This window comes from Ceratotherium simum, chromosome X (assembly GCF_057802395.1).
Source record: "Ceratotherium simum simum isolate JZ-2026a chromosome X, ASM5780239v1, whole genome shotgun sequence".
Lineage (NCBI taxonomy): Eukaryota > Metazoa > Chordata > Mammalia > Perissodactyla > Rhinocerotidae > Ceratotherium > Ceratotherium simum.
The window spans coordinates 103,453,519-103,469,140 of NC_141940.1; the positions used below are offsets into that span (position 1 = coordinate 103,453,519).

Consider the following 15,622-nt stretch of genomic DNA (forward strand, 5'->3'; position numbering starts at 1 on the left):
GACACAAGCACAGGGAAAGAGGCAAAATGAGGAGGCAAAAGAATACATTCCAAGTAAGGGAACAGGACAAAACCCCAGAAAAGGAACTAAGTGAAACAGAAATGAGCAACCTACCCGACAGAGAGTTCAAACTAAGAGTGTTAACGATGCTCACTGATCTGGGGAGAAGAATAGATGAACTCAGTGAGAATGTCAACAAAGAAATGGAAGATATAAAAAAGAACCAATCAGAAATGACGAATACAATACTGGAAATGAAAAATTCATTAGAGGGACTCAAAAGCAGAGTAGAGGATACAGAAGAACGGATCTGTGAGCTGGAAGAAAGACTAGAAGAAATTACCCAAGGTGAACAGGTAAAAGAGAAAAGAATTAAAAAGAGTGAGGACAGTCTAAGGGACCTCTGGGACAACATCAAGCGCACTAACATCCGTGTTATAGGTGTCCCGGAAGGAGAAGAGCGAGACAAGGGGGCAGAGAATCTATTTCAAGAAATAATAGATGAAAATTTCCCTAACCTAAGGAAGGAAACAGACATCCAAGTACAGGAGGCACAGAGAGCCCCAAACAAGATAAACCCAAAGAAGCCCACACCAAGACGCATCATAATCAAAATGTCCAGAATTAAAGATAAAGAGAGAATCCTAAAAGCCGCAAGAGAATGTCAAGTTACATACAAAGGAAACCCCATAAGGCTATCAGCTGACTTCTCAGCAGAAACCTTACAGGCTAGAAGAGAATGGCACGATATATTTAAAGTGCTAAAAGGAAAAAACTTACAGCCAAGAATACTCTACCAAGCAAGGTTATCGTTCAAAATGGAAGGAGAGATCAAAATTTTCCCAGATAAGCAAAAATTAAAGGAATTTGTCACCAAGAAACCAGTGTTACAAGAAATGTTAAAGGGACTGATTTAAGGGGAAAAGAGAAGACCACAAATAGGAAAAATTATCTATTTCCACGATTAGAACGTAATGGATACAAATGCACAAAAAAGAGGTTAGATATGATATCAAAAACATAAAAGGAGGGAGGAGGGTAGTTAAAGAGTACAGCTTTCAGACAGAGGTCAAACTAAAGTGACCATGAATTCTGTATAGAAGAAGTAAGGAACAGAGAAGGACTACTAAAACACTGAGGGAAAAAAAAAAATAAAGTTAAAAAATGGCAGTAAGTACATACTTATCAATAGCTACTTTAAACGTCAATGGACTAAATGCTCCAATTAAAAGGCATAGGGTGGCGGACTGGATAAAAAAACAAGACCCATATATATGCTGCATACAAGAGACACACTTCAGACCTAAAGACACTCACAAACTGAAAGTGAAGGGATGGAAAAAGATACTCCATGCAAATGGCAATGAAAAGAAAGCTGGGGTAGCAGTACTCATATCAGACAAAATAGACATTAAAACAAAAACTGTAAAAAGAGACAAAGAAGGGCATTACATAATGATCAAGGGAACAATCCAACAAGAGGATATAACACTTGTAAATATCTACGCACCCAATGTAGGTGCACCTAAATATATAAAGCAATTATTAACAGACATAAAAAGAGAAATAGACAGTAACACAATAATAGTAGGGGACTTTAACACTCCACTTACACCAATGGATAGATCATCCAAACAGAAGACCAATAAGGAAACATTGGCCTTAAACGACACACTAGAACAGATGGACCTAGTAGATATATACAGAGCATTCCATCCAAAAACCGAAGAATACACGTTCTTTTCAAACGCACATGGAACATTCTCCAGGATTGATCACATATTAGGCCACAAAACAAGTCTCCATAAATTTAGGAAGATTGAAATAATACCAAGTATCTTTTCTGACCACAACGGTATGAAACTAGAAATCAACTATAGGAAGAAAATCAGAAAAGCCACAAATACATGGAGATTAAACAAAATGCTACTGAACAATGACTGAGTTAACGAAGAAATCAAAGAAGAAATCAAAAAATACCTGGAGACAAATGAAAATGAAAATACGACATGCCAGAATTTATGGGATACAGCAAAAGCGGTTCTAAGAGGGAAGTTTATAGCAATACAGGCCTATCTCAACAAACAAGAAAAATCTCAAATAAACAATCTAACAATGCACCTAAGGGAACTGCAAAAAGAAGAACAAACAAAGCCCAAAATCAGTAGAAGAAGGGAAATAATAAAAATCAGAGCAGAAATAAATGAAATGGAGACCAAAAAAACAGTAGAAAAAAATAATAAAACCAAGAGCTGGTTCTTTGAAAAGATCAACAAAATAGACAAACCTTTAGCTAGACTCACCAAGAAAAAAAGAGAGAAGGCACAAATAAGTAAAATCAGAAATGAAAGAGGAGAGGTTACAACAGACACCTCAGAAATACAAAAGATTATAAGAGAATACTATGAAAAACTATATGCCAACCAATTCGACAATCTGGAAGAAATGGATAAATTCTTAGAATCATACAACCTTCCAAAACTGGATCAAGAAGAAGTAGAGAATTTGAATAGACCAATCACCAGTAAGGAGATCGAAACAGTAATCAAAAACCTCCCCAAAAATAAAAGTCCAGGACCAGACGGCTTCCCTGGTGAATTCTACCAAACATTCAAAGAAGACTTAATACCTATCCTTCTCAAACTCTTCCAAAAATTGAGGAGGGGGAAGCTCCTAACTCATTCTACGAAGCTGACATTACCCTGATACCAAAACCAGACAAGGACAACACAAAAAGAAAATTACAGGCCAATATCACTGATGAACATCGATAAAATCCTCAACAAAATACTAGCAAATCGCATACAACAATATGTTAAAAAGATTATACACCATGATCAAGTGGGATTTATTCCAGGGATGCAGGGATGGTTTAACATTCGCAAATCAATCAACGTAATACACCACATTAATAAAATGAAGAACAAAAATCATATGATCATCTCAATAGATGCAGAGAAAGCATTTGACAAGATCCAGCATCCATTTATGATAAAAACTCTGAATAAAATGGGTATAGAAGGAAAGTACCTCAACATAATAAAGACCATATATGAGAAACCCACAGCTAATATCATCCTCAATGGTGAAAAACTGAAAGCTATCCCTCTAAGAACAGGAACCAGACAAGGATGCCCACTCTCGCCACTCTTATTCAACATAGTACTGGAGATTTTGACCAGAGAAATTAGGCAAGAAAAAGGAATAAAAGGAATCCAAATAGGCAATGAAGAAGTGAAACTCTTGCTGTTTGCAGACGACATGATTTTATACATAGAAAACCCTAAAGAATCCATCGGAAAACTATTAGAAATAATCAACAACTACAGCAAAGTTGCAGGGTACAAAATCAACTTACAAAAATCAGTTGCATTTCTATACTCTAATAATGAACTAACAGAAAGAGAAGTCAAGAAGACAATCCCATTTACAATTGCAATAAAAAGAACAAAATATCTAGGAATAAATTTAACCAAGGAGGTGAAAGACCTATACAATGAAAACTATAAGACATTATTGAAAGAAATCGATGATGACATAAAGAAATGGAAAGATATCCCATGCACATGGATTGGAAGAATAAACATAGTTAAAATGTCCATACTACCTAAAGCAATCTACAGATTCAATGCAATCCGAATCAGAATCCCAATGACATAGTCCACGGAAATAGAACAAAAAATACTAAAATTCATATGGGGCAACAAAAGACCCCGAATAGCTAAAGCAATCCTAAGAAAAAAGAACAAAGCTGGAGGCATCACAATCCCTGACTTCAAAACATACTACAAAGCTATAATAACCAAAATAGCATGGTACTAGTACAAAAACAGACACACAGATCAATGGAACAGAATTGAAAGCCCAGAAATAAAACCACACATCTACAGACAGCTAATCTTCGACAAAGGAGCTAAGAACATACAGTGGAGAAAGGAAAGTCTCTTCAATAAATGGTGCTGGGAAAACTGGACAGCCACATGCAAAAGAATGAAAATAGACCATTATCTTTTGCCATACACAAAAATTAACTCAAAATGGATCAAAGACTTGAAGGTAAGACCTGAAACTACAAAACTCCTAGAAGAAAATATAGGCAGTATACTCTTTGACATTGGTCTTAGAGGGATCTTTTCAAGTTCCACGTGCACTCGGACAAGGGAAACAAAAGAAAAAATAAACAAGTGGGACTTCATTAGACTAAAGAGCTTCTGCAAGGCAAAGGAAACCAGGAACAAAATGAAAAGACAACCCACCAGCTGCGAGAAAATATTTGCAAATCATATATTTGACAAGGGGTTAATCGCCATACTATATAAAGAACTCACACAACTGAACAACAAAACAACCAACAACCCGATCAAAAAATGGACAGAGGATATGAACAGACATTTTTTCAAAGAAGACATACAGATGGCCAATAGGCACATGAAAAAATGTTCAACATCACTAATCATCAGGGAAATGCATATCAAAACTACACTAAGATATCACCTTACACCCGTTAGAATGGTTATAATCACCAAGATAAAAAATAACAAATGTTGGAGAGGTTGTGGAGCAAAGGGAACCCTCATACACTGCTGGTGGGAATGCAAACTGGTGCAGCCTCCTTGGAAAACAGTACAGAGATTCCTCAAAAAATTAAAAATAGAAATACCATATGACCCGGCTATCCCACTACTGGATATTTATCCAAAGAACTTGAAATCAACAATCCAAAGAGGCTTATGCACCCCTATGTTCGTTGCAGCAATAGCCAAGAAGTGGAAGCAACTCAAGTGTCCCTTGAATGATGATTGGATAAAGAAGACGTGGTATATATATACAATGGAATACTACTCGGCCATAAAAAAAGACAAAATCATCCCATTCACAACAACATGGATGGACCTTGAGGGCATTATGTTAAGTGAAATAAGCCAGAGAAAGACAAACACCATATGATTTCACTCATATGTGGAAGATAAACAAACACATGGATAAGGAGAACAGACTAGTGGTTACCAGAGGGGAAGGGGGTGCAGGTGGTGGGCGAAAGGGGTAAAGGGGGACACGTACGGTGACGGATAAAAATCAGACTATTGATGGTGAGCACAATGCTGTCTATATAAAAACTGATAAATAATAATGTATACCTGAAATTACACAATGTTATAAACCATTATGACCTCAATAAAATAAATGGATAAATAAATAATAAGATTTTAATAACTAAAAATAAATAAATGAGTAAAACGAAGTTGGTGACCCAAAGAAGCAGGCACTGCCTGAGTCATTGTGACATGGGCAGCAGCAGACACACCCAGTTTCCAGAAGCATCAGTGGCAGAGTTCCTAGCAGTTGTGTCCAGTGCCCCGCATTAGTGATGTGATTAGAGCTGCCTGTCCCAAGGAATGGTGGCAGCATTGTCTCGACTAGAGCAGTTTTGTTGGGAGATTGCAGCCCCCTTGGAGAGCATGTGAACTTTCCAATTTTCTAGCTTAAACTCATAAGAGGGGTTTTGTTGTTTGCAACTAAGAAACCTGAATGATATAGAAGCAGAACCAGGAGTGGCTACAGAAAATATAACCTTAATGTAATGGGTGTCTGGATTGGTCTTGCTGACCTCGTGGGCCTGAAGGCAGTGAACATCCACCCCAGCATCAGCCCCTATTAGGGGCTCTTCTATAGTGGTTCTTATTGTGCACTGATAGCAAAAAGAGCTATATTGTTTCTGCCAAGCCATACCTCCCATCCCCCCAAACCAACCCACTCACAAATGGTCAAATACTGTGAAACTCTTACCGGTTACATATTAGGGGAAAGGAGAGACAACCATTCTCTGTCTTTACTGAAGCTGCAGCATCAGCCAGAGTAGCAGGAATCAGATTTCCTCGTAACCAGCTGAAAAAAAAAAAGAAATTGACCACTGTGGTAACATTATGCATTAGAATATTCTGTACATACCTGAAACTGATTCAGTGTTTGTGCCACTGAAGCCTTCTTTTGCCAGAGATCCTGGAGGACATTGGGGCCATTTGTACCCAGGGAGCTTGGATTCTAATATAAAACTTGCTAAAACATGCACACACACATACATAATTAAGGTGCCTGTTACCTTATGTTGAAAATATGACTAATTCTTTTAGCCTAAAAGTATTCATTTAAATATGGTCTGTACCAAGGTACAATTTTTTAGCACAAAAATCATAATCCATTCTTAAAAGTCACTAAGTGAAAAATATGTAAAAAAAATGGGCTTGCGTCAAGAAGCAGACCTTTACACCAAACCGCTAATGAAAATACATATTAGATGTTGGAAAAGCTCATGAGAAGATTATTTTCTAATAGAAGCTGTGTTTAGCCCATCCTACCTCTAGGAAATTGACTTAAGGGTGAGGTAATTCTTTAGGTAAACAATTTAGGAAGTCTATCCAAATTGCTCAAAGTGCTTTGTAGACATGAGCTAATTCAGCCTTGTAAATACGTTTGTGTAATTGGATTCATGTCCACTGTTTCGTTTGAAACTGTTTCATGGGTGGCAGTTTGTTGAGGGAAAGGTGTCTGCAAATAGCACAAGCTCATCCCTAACCTCAGGGCATCTTTGGGGGTCCTGAGATGATCCTCAACTTTTGAGACCAGACTTCCTGGTTATATCATAATACCTTCCTGCCTCCGTCTCCTGCAGCTTGGAGATGAGGAAGCAGCTGTGAGGGAAGGCATGTAGGGGGAAGACACCTCGAGGGAGAGGAGGCTGGTGATTGCTGTGTTTCTTTTAAAAACATCCTGAGACCACACAAACTTGGGCTATCTCAGCTATTACCTCCTCTGCCCTTCAGAGCTCCTGGGTAACAACAGGAATTCAGCTGAATGGGGATGGTCAATGGGCTCTGTCCTGTAACAGCTGCCAATCTATTCTCCTAGCACTCCACTTTGAGATGACTCATACCCCCTGTAGTGGCGGCTATAGTGCCGGCCCAGATTCCCCCTTCAGGACTGAGGGACACATCCTTCCAGCTGCAGGCTGGTGCTGGCTCACAGCTCAGTCTCTCTCTGGGAATTACCCTCAGTTGAAAGTTACTTTCTCATCCAAAGTTATGCCCCCTTCGTGGGGGCAGCCCTCATTCAACCACTGGCCAATGAGGGGTAAGTACAAGATCTAGGTTCCCTCACTCCAATTTGAGACAACTCTGAAGGGCCACCCCAGCTCTAGAGCTCCCCATGGGTTGGCTGAGGGGTCTGCCTCACAGTTCAACTTCTCCCTCTACCCAGGCCTGCTGCCTTCAGTTCCCACAGGTGTATCTCTCTAGAGGACTCTCTGATGAACTTCCTGTGCACTAATCTCCATCAGAGATGGAGAAAACAGCCTGTTTCCAGGGAACTTGACCTAAGACACACCCATTTTAAGTACAAGGCTGCATTAGGAAGAGTCAGAAAGATAATTTTGCAGGTTTACCTAATTTAATTCTTTTACATTTTTATTACCTATAATTAAGTCGTCTCTGAAGGAAGTACTGACTAGCCTTGACTTTTGACTCATGATTACAGCAGACAGAGCCTGATGCCAAAAAGAGGTTTAGTTCAGAGTTAGCAATTATCTAACTACAGCAAGTCCAGCAGGTTTAGAGTAGGACACAAAGGGTTGTTCATGTATTAATTCCTGAGGGAATTAATGTCAAATGATACTTGAAGAAAGAAGAAGGGAAAGTCAGAGAGATAGATAAATACATATTGAGCACCTACAGTATAAGCACCAACAGAGGAAAAAACAATATGGCTTCTCTCTCGTGGAACCTACAGTATAACTGGGGGAAAAAAACACTATCAAAGAAAGCGTGGTAGGTTGTAATAGGGGAAATATAGGGTGCCATGACAGTACATAGCAAGAACATACAACCCTGTCTAGTAAAGGGTTGGGACAGGAGAGAGAAGAAAAGAAGCGTTTATATGGAATAAAATAAACAATTAATGGACAGGGACAAAGGGGGCTTTCAGGAAGCTAATCCAAGGAAATATTCACTTACAAGGCAAAAGAAGGAATTTGCAGGAAGACATTCTATTTATAATGCTGAAAAATTGGAAACCACCCAAATGCTCAACAATAGGGGACTGATAACAATAGAATATTATGAAGTAGTTCAAATGAAAAGAGTGAAGATTTTGACAAAGGAGCCAAGAACATACAATGGAGAAAAGAAAGTCTCTTCCACAAATGGTGTTGGGAAAACTGGACAGCCACGTGCAAAAAAATGAAAGTAGACCCTTACCTTACACCATACACAAAAATTAACTCAAAATGGATTAAAGACTTGAATGTAAGACCTGAAACTATGAAACTTCTAGAAGAAAACATAGGCAGTACGCTCTTCGACATGGGTCTTAGCAACATATTTTCAAGCACCATGTCTGACCGGGCAAGAGAAACAATAGAAAAAATAAACAAATGGACTACAGCAAACTAAAAAGCTTCTGCACAGCAAAGGAAACCATCAACAAAACGAAAAGACAACCTAACAATTGGGAGAAGATATTTGCAAACCATATATCTGATAAGGGGTTAATCTCCAAAATATATAAAGAACTCATGCATCTCAACAACAAAAAAACTAACAACCCAATTAAAAAATGGGCAAAAGACCTGAACAGACATTTCTCCAAAGAAGATATACAGATGGCCAACACACACATGAAAAGATGTTCAAAATCATTAACTATCAGGGAAATGCAAATCAAAACTACAATGAGATATCACCTCACGCCCGTCAGAATGGCTATAATTAACAAGACAGGAAACAACATGTGTTGGAGAGGATGTGGAGAGAAGGGAACTCTCATACACTGCTGGTGGGAGTGCAAACTGGTGCAGCCACTATGGAAAATAGTATGGAGAGTCCTCAAAAAATCAAGGATAGAAGTACCATATGATCCAGCTATTCTACTGCTGGGTATTTATCCAAAGAACTTGAAAACACCAGTGCGTAAAGATACATGCACCCCTGTGTTCATTGCAGCGTTATTCACAATAGCCAAGACTTGGAAGCAACCTAAGTGCCCATCAAGGGACGAATGGATAAAGAAAATGTGGTATATATACACAATGGAATACTACTCAGCCATAAGAAATGATGAAATCCAGCCATTTGTGACAACATGGATGGACATTGAGGGTATTATGCAAAGTGAAATAAGTCAGAAGGAGAAGGTCAAATACCATATGATTTCCTTCATTAAGTAGTAGATAATAACAACAATAAACAAACACATGGAGACAGAGATTGGATTGGTGGTTACCAGAGGGGAAGGGGGGAGGGAGGAGGGCAAAAGGGATAATTCGGCACATGTGTGTGGTGATGGGTTGTAATTAGTATTTGGGTGGTGAACGTGATGTAATCTATGCAGAAATAGAAGTATAATGATGTACACCCAAAATTTATACAATGTTATAAACCAATGTTACTGCAATAAACACAAAAAAAAAAAAGAAAAGAAAAGAGTGAAGATTACACCCATTTGTGGAAATGTGATGTGAAATAATATTAAATGAGTAAAGCAGACATGGTACACTTTCACTGGGTTATAACTATACAAAAATACATGTCTTTATAAACAGTGACTTCAAAAACTCTGTGTACCAAAGGAACAAGAATTGAATGTCTCCTCTTTCCTTTTCCCCCATCCCCCTAGTTAATTATGTCAACTTTCTGGCCTGATTTTGTTAAAAAAGTCTTCTTTTCCCTGTTATGAAAGTCTTATATATGCACGCACTGGTCTAGAAATGTTTTTTATGTCTTTCAGAAATACTCAGAAGTTCCTACTCTTTACTTCAATGAGAAAAAATGGTAATATCACCCTGGGAAAAGACTAGCATTTTAGACTTTATGGATTTTTGACTTAGAGGGAGCTGAACATTTTGAAATGACATAAAGGATATACATATTTTCATAAACAAGAGAGTTATAACCTTTTGGGAAAGCCTTCTTGACAATATATATCAATAGCTTTTTAAAAGTGCATAGTCTTTAACTCAGTAGTTCCAATCCTAGGGTATATCTAGTGGTGTGGTGGTAAATGTTTAACAGCTGGATCTTTGGAGGAAAAGCCTTGAATTTGTAGTGTTTGCCAATTTCCATGGTGTAAATATTCCTATCATGGCCAATTCTGAGTTATCAATGTGATGTCAAGAGACATGAAAACATATGTCCACACAAAGACTTGTATGAAAATGTTCATAGCATTATTCATAATAGTCAAAAAGTACAAACAATCCAAATATCCATCAACAAGTGAATGGATAAACAAATTGTGATATAGCCATACAACAGAATACTACTCAGCAATGAAAAGGAATGAACTATGGATACATGCAACAACATGGATGAAAGTCAAACTAATCATGTTGAATGAAAGAAATAGACAAAATAAAAGCATATCCTATAAGATTCCATTTACACACAATTCTAGAAAATGCAAATTATTGTGACAGAAAGCTGATTAGCTGTTGTTTGAGGATGGGAGGTAGCCAGAGGGAGGGACTACAAAAGGACAGGAGAAAATTTTTGGAGGTGATGGCTAAGCACCCAGTCTGACTTCCAATGGCTAACATCCACATCTTTGTCAGAAGCCTGCCCTCGGGCTGCCAAAACCTATAATGCCTTACAAACTGGGTGAAAGTGCCTAGGAGTTAACATTTCTCACCTCTCCTACCCCTTTACCCCCACTTCCCTGGGCAGCCTTTAATGTTTGACAAGTGCAAGGGCATAAATGCCCAGCTCCCTTGCGTCGTGGCTGCAATAATTCTGAGGTGAATTGTTAACACTGGTGAGTTTAAGTTCCAGTTGCTCCTGGTGGTAGCTGGCCTAATAATGAACCCACTGATGGGCTGTCTTTCCTTCCTTGTATCACTTCTCCACTCCCCTACCTATGTCCATGCACCCAAATAAACTACATACACTCCAATCCTTGTCCCAAGGTCAGCTTCCAGGGGAGCCCAATTCTGACAGGGTCAAAGAACTGCTGAGGATTTTTCCCCTAGAAATTGGAAGAAGAGATTGATTTGAGGATTTGGGTTCTAAGGCACTGCCCCTCAGACCCTTTGAGTTAAAGTAGTTTCTAAAGCTAACATCTGGCATAAAAAATCTTTCACACAGATGGATGAGTAATAAAAAACAAAGCATTAAAGGCAGGTCATCATGATCTCTCTTACATTATTGGAAGACAATACTGGAAGAGATGGAGACATTACAAGAAGAGGAACCATTGGTATAAAAGATCAGAATATTTGTGTAGATTGGGTTTGGAAAAAAAATAAGTGGCTTTCCAGTTCTTTCTCCCCGTACCAATATCTAGAGCTAACATTTGTTCTTATCGGGCACCTTGTCTCAGCCAGAAACTGTTCCATGTGCTGGGAACATGACACTGACAAAGACAAATAACATCTTTGCTCTCATAGAACATATACTCTAACGAGGGCAGCCAGACAATCAACATAAAAAAGAACCACAAAAATATCAGCGAGTGATAAATTATTTGCAGAGAATTAAAATTGGGTGAGACTAAGGTAAGGGCTGACGGCATGGCTGCTTTAGATTTGATAGTGTGGTAGATTAGATCATTGTTCTGCAAATATCTCCTCCATGGGAAGAGTATTTTCTCTCCCCATTGATGTTGGCCATGTGAATTGATTTGGACAATAGGGAGAGGGGCAGTGTGTGAGGTCTGAGTTTGCTCCTTGGAGGTTTGAGGGTTTTCGTTTGCTCATCTGGGAGGCAATGTGGACCCTAGACTGAGATGCAGAGCAGGACTGCCCCAATCATCCCACAGGCCTGTGAATATGTGATTAATGCTTGTTGTTTTAAGCCACTGAATTTTGAAGTGGTTTGCTATGAAATATTACAGCAACCGCTGACTGATCCCCATGGTCAGGGAAGTCTCTCTGAGGAGGTGATATTTAAGCTGAGATCTGAATGATAAGAGGCCAGTTCTGTGATGATCATTCCAGGCAGACAGAACATCTAACATGGGTAAAAAGATGCAAAGGTGGGAATTACTTGGATGTCCAGGGAACCGAGACAAACTGTGAGGCTGGACTATGTGAGTGGCTGAGCGGGAGAGTGGCATGAGATGAGTCTGAGGGGGAATCAAATGAAGTCCAGCATATACAGGATTTTGCAAACTAGAATAAAGAGTTTGGTTTTCATTCTAAGTACAACGGAAAGCCCCTGGAGGATTTAAGCAATGGAGTGACACAATCACATTGATTTTTGAAAGATCACTCTGGCTGCTATGTGGAGAGTAGATTAAATGAAGGACTTCCATACTTCTCTGCTAAATCAGGATGCAGTTCCAGAATCTTCCTCAATGCAGTTTCTGAACTACTAAACAGAGTTAAAATCCATATGCCAACTTAAATTTAGGTGATGATAAACACCCAGATAAGATACACAAACAAATAGCTTGAGGTACTATTTTAGTCATATGTAACAAACCACCCCAGGACTTAATGACTTAAAATAACAATCATTCATTTGCTCACAAATCTGCAATTTGGGCAGGGCTTGATGGGGACAGCTCATCTCCCTTCCATGGGGAATTAGCTGAGGAAGCTCAACTGGAGATTGGAGGATCCATTTCCAAGATGGCCTCATTCATATAACTGGCAAGTTGGGGCTCACTGTTGGCCAAGGGCCTTTGTTGTCTTCCACGTAGGGCTCTCCACATGGCTACTTAGACTTTCTCGCAGCTTGGTGGCGAGGTTCCAAGAGTGAGCATCCAAGAAGAGAAGCCCCAATGATGTGCAAATGCTTATCAAGCCTTTGCTTGCATCACATTGCTAATTTACCATTGGCCAAAGCTAGTCACATGGCCAAACCCAGATTCAAAGTGGGAGGGGACTATGCAAGGTCATGAATACTGGGAGGTGTAATCTGTTGGGGGTCAATGATGTAACAAAACTAAAGCCAGACCAAACCAAACTGTAAGTAAACTTATTAAGGAAACATACTTATTTTAAAAGACTTGCTCCAATAGTCAAGGGGAAGAAGTTCTGTGAACTCACAACAGGTTCATTTTTCAAAATCACTGTTTTAAATAACTACATAGACCTTTTTTTTTAGCACCTATGAAATCTACTTTTTTAAAATGTATTTCATTCATAGTTATAAAAAAATAAAAATATAAATAACATGATATAAATAGAGAACATGTCATAACAGTGGTTGTTCATTTTTCAAAAAATTAGAAAGCATGAGGGACCAAAAAAAGAAAGAAAGGAAAAAAGAAAAAGACATGATCCTTAACAGCATTCCAAGGCAGACTATCAGATAATGGTGGGATTTTTCCTTCTTTCTCATGCAAGTTTCACATTTCAGTACGTGCAGACTAGATACCAACCCAGGGGCACTTCAAGCTTGTAATGTGATCCTTTGTGGCATTAAAAGGGAACATAGTTATGTGTCACCCTTCCCTCCCCTCTGTCCTCTTTCTGCACATCTACCTCTGCAGTCACCACAGCTTTGCCCGTATCTGATGTGGCTTCTTTCACCTGCCAGAACCATGCTGACACATTGAAGATGAATAGCGGGTAGTGCATTCCTGCTATTCATCTTCATTTTCAGCACCTGGATGACCAGGGGTTTGGCTTTAATCTTTCAGGGCATCATGTATTTCTATTGACTCTAAGTAGACAAAGAGGGAGCCTTTCCATAATTGTGCCCTGCCACTATTGTGACCATGAGCTGTTAACAGGAGATAAGCTAAGCAAAGGCTGGCCAACCCCATGTGGTGATTCAGACCCCACTGTAGCTCTTATACTCTCTCTTGAAGAAAATTAAGTTGGCATAGTTAGGATTGCCTTCCTCTGAATCAATTGACCACAGGAGAGGACATACTTCTTCAATATTCCCTGAAGAAAATAATAAGTAAGATCACTTGGGGAAAGTGTAAGTTAGATCAGGAGCCCTGTAGGTCTGGTACCTTGAATTTATTTTGTATTTTTTTAATCAAAGTATAATTTACATAGCATAAAAGCAAAGATTTTAAATATACAGCTTGACGAGCTTTAACACCATTGTAACTACCATCCCAATCAAGTTATGAATATTTCCATCATTCTAGAAAGTTCCCTTGCATCCCTTTCCAGTCAATCCCCCTACCAGAGGCAACCACTTTCTAACTTTTATTGCCATAGTTCAGTTTGGCCAATTCTTGAACTTCATATAAGTGAAAATATACAGTATTGTGTGTGTGCCTCTTGGCTTCTTTTGCTCAACACAATGTCTTTGAGATTCACACATGTTGAGCGTATCAGTGGCTCATTCCTTTTTATTGATGAGCATTATTTAGTTGTATGACTTATACCACAATTTATTTATCCATTCACCTGCTGATGGACATTTGAGTTATTTCCAATGCGGGGCTATTATGAATGAAGCTGCCATGAACATTCTTTTACAGTTCTCTTTTGTGTACACATATTCTATTTCACATTCTACATACTTAGGAGTAGAATTTCTGGGTCATGGGATAGGTCCACATTAACTTTATAAGAAACTGCCATACTATTTTCCAAAGTGGTTGTACCATCTTATATCCTCACCAATACTTGATATTGTGTTTTAGTCATTCTAAGGCTAAAATGGTATCTCAATAATGATAGATTGAATCATTGCCTTCAAAATCCAGGGAGCCAGGAAGTTGGAAGTGAAGTAAAATGTCAGCCTAGAGGGAGTCAAGATGGCGGCGTAGGCAGACTCTGAACTCACCTCCTCCCGTGGACACAGCCAATTTACAACTACTCGTGGAAAAATTACCCCTGAGACAGAACTGAAAACTGGATGAGAGGACCTCCTGCAACAACGGACAATCCTAACTGGGGTGGAAGAGGCAGAGACTCCCTTCCGGAGAGGAAAAACACCGCCTTCACAAGCCGCCAGCTTCACGGCCGCCGGGAGCAGCTCACAGGTACGCAGCCTCCCTGGAGGTGCGGGGTCCTGAGCCGGGGAGCGCCCCCGCTGTGGGCATTTTGTGGACCCAGCACAATCGACACCAGCGGCATAATATCTGACTGTGCCCGCTACTAAAGCATTGGGGAGCACCCCCAGAAAACCCGGTTCACAAAGAAACTAAAACTGGCTCTTAAAGGGCCCGCGCACAAACTCACCCGTTCCAGAAAGCATCCTAAAATCACCAGAAAGAAAGGTGCACAGTGCTTCGGTGACAAGAGACTCACCTAATAGGCCCTGAGTGCATCTCGGTGAGGGGTGAGACCTCTCCAGGGACTGGGACATTGGCGGCGGCCATTGTTGTGGCCTGGTGTGAGCGTGCTGACACAGACGCCATTGGAGTTCTCCCTGAGACCTGCTAGCCCAGGGTCTGCTCCACCCGCTAGAGCACCGATTTAATCCAGCTCAGCCAGGGCAGGCAGCCCACCCTAGAGACTGGCCCCACCCAACAACAAGCGCTCAGGCAACGTGTGGGCCTGCATAGATTGGTGACTGGATTCTCTGCAGCCTGGCAACTGAGCTGACTTGAGCGGGGCAGGGTGTGCACAAGGAGCGGGTGGAGAGTCTGGGGTGGTGGCGGAGTGTGTGGGGCTCCCGCCGTGGAGAGACTGGGTCCGCTTGGGGAGGTCGGGGCACTCACA

The 15,622-nt window shown here is 40.0% G+C and overlaps 1 long non-coding RNA gene across 1 annotated transcript in view; it reads right to left on the minus strand.

Annotated features, from left to right (window-relative positions):
- The window catches only part of LOC147911963 (uncharacterized), a 98,629-nt gene extending 83,270 nt beyond the window's left edge, over positions 1-15,359 (minus strand). The window contains exons 1-2 of the long non-coding RNA XR_015550455.1: positions 15,209-15,359; positions 5,788-5,886 (exon numbers count right to left, since the gene is read on the minus strand). This is a non-coding gene — a long non-coding RNA (uncharacterized LOC147911963). The remainder of the gene's footprint in view (positions 1-5,787; positions 5,887-15,208) is intronic.
- Positions 15,360-15,622: the final 263 nt, after the last annotated feature.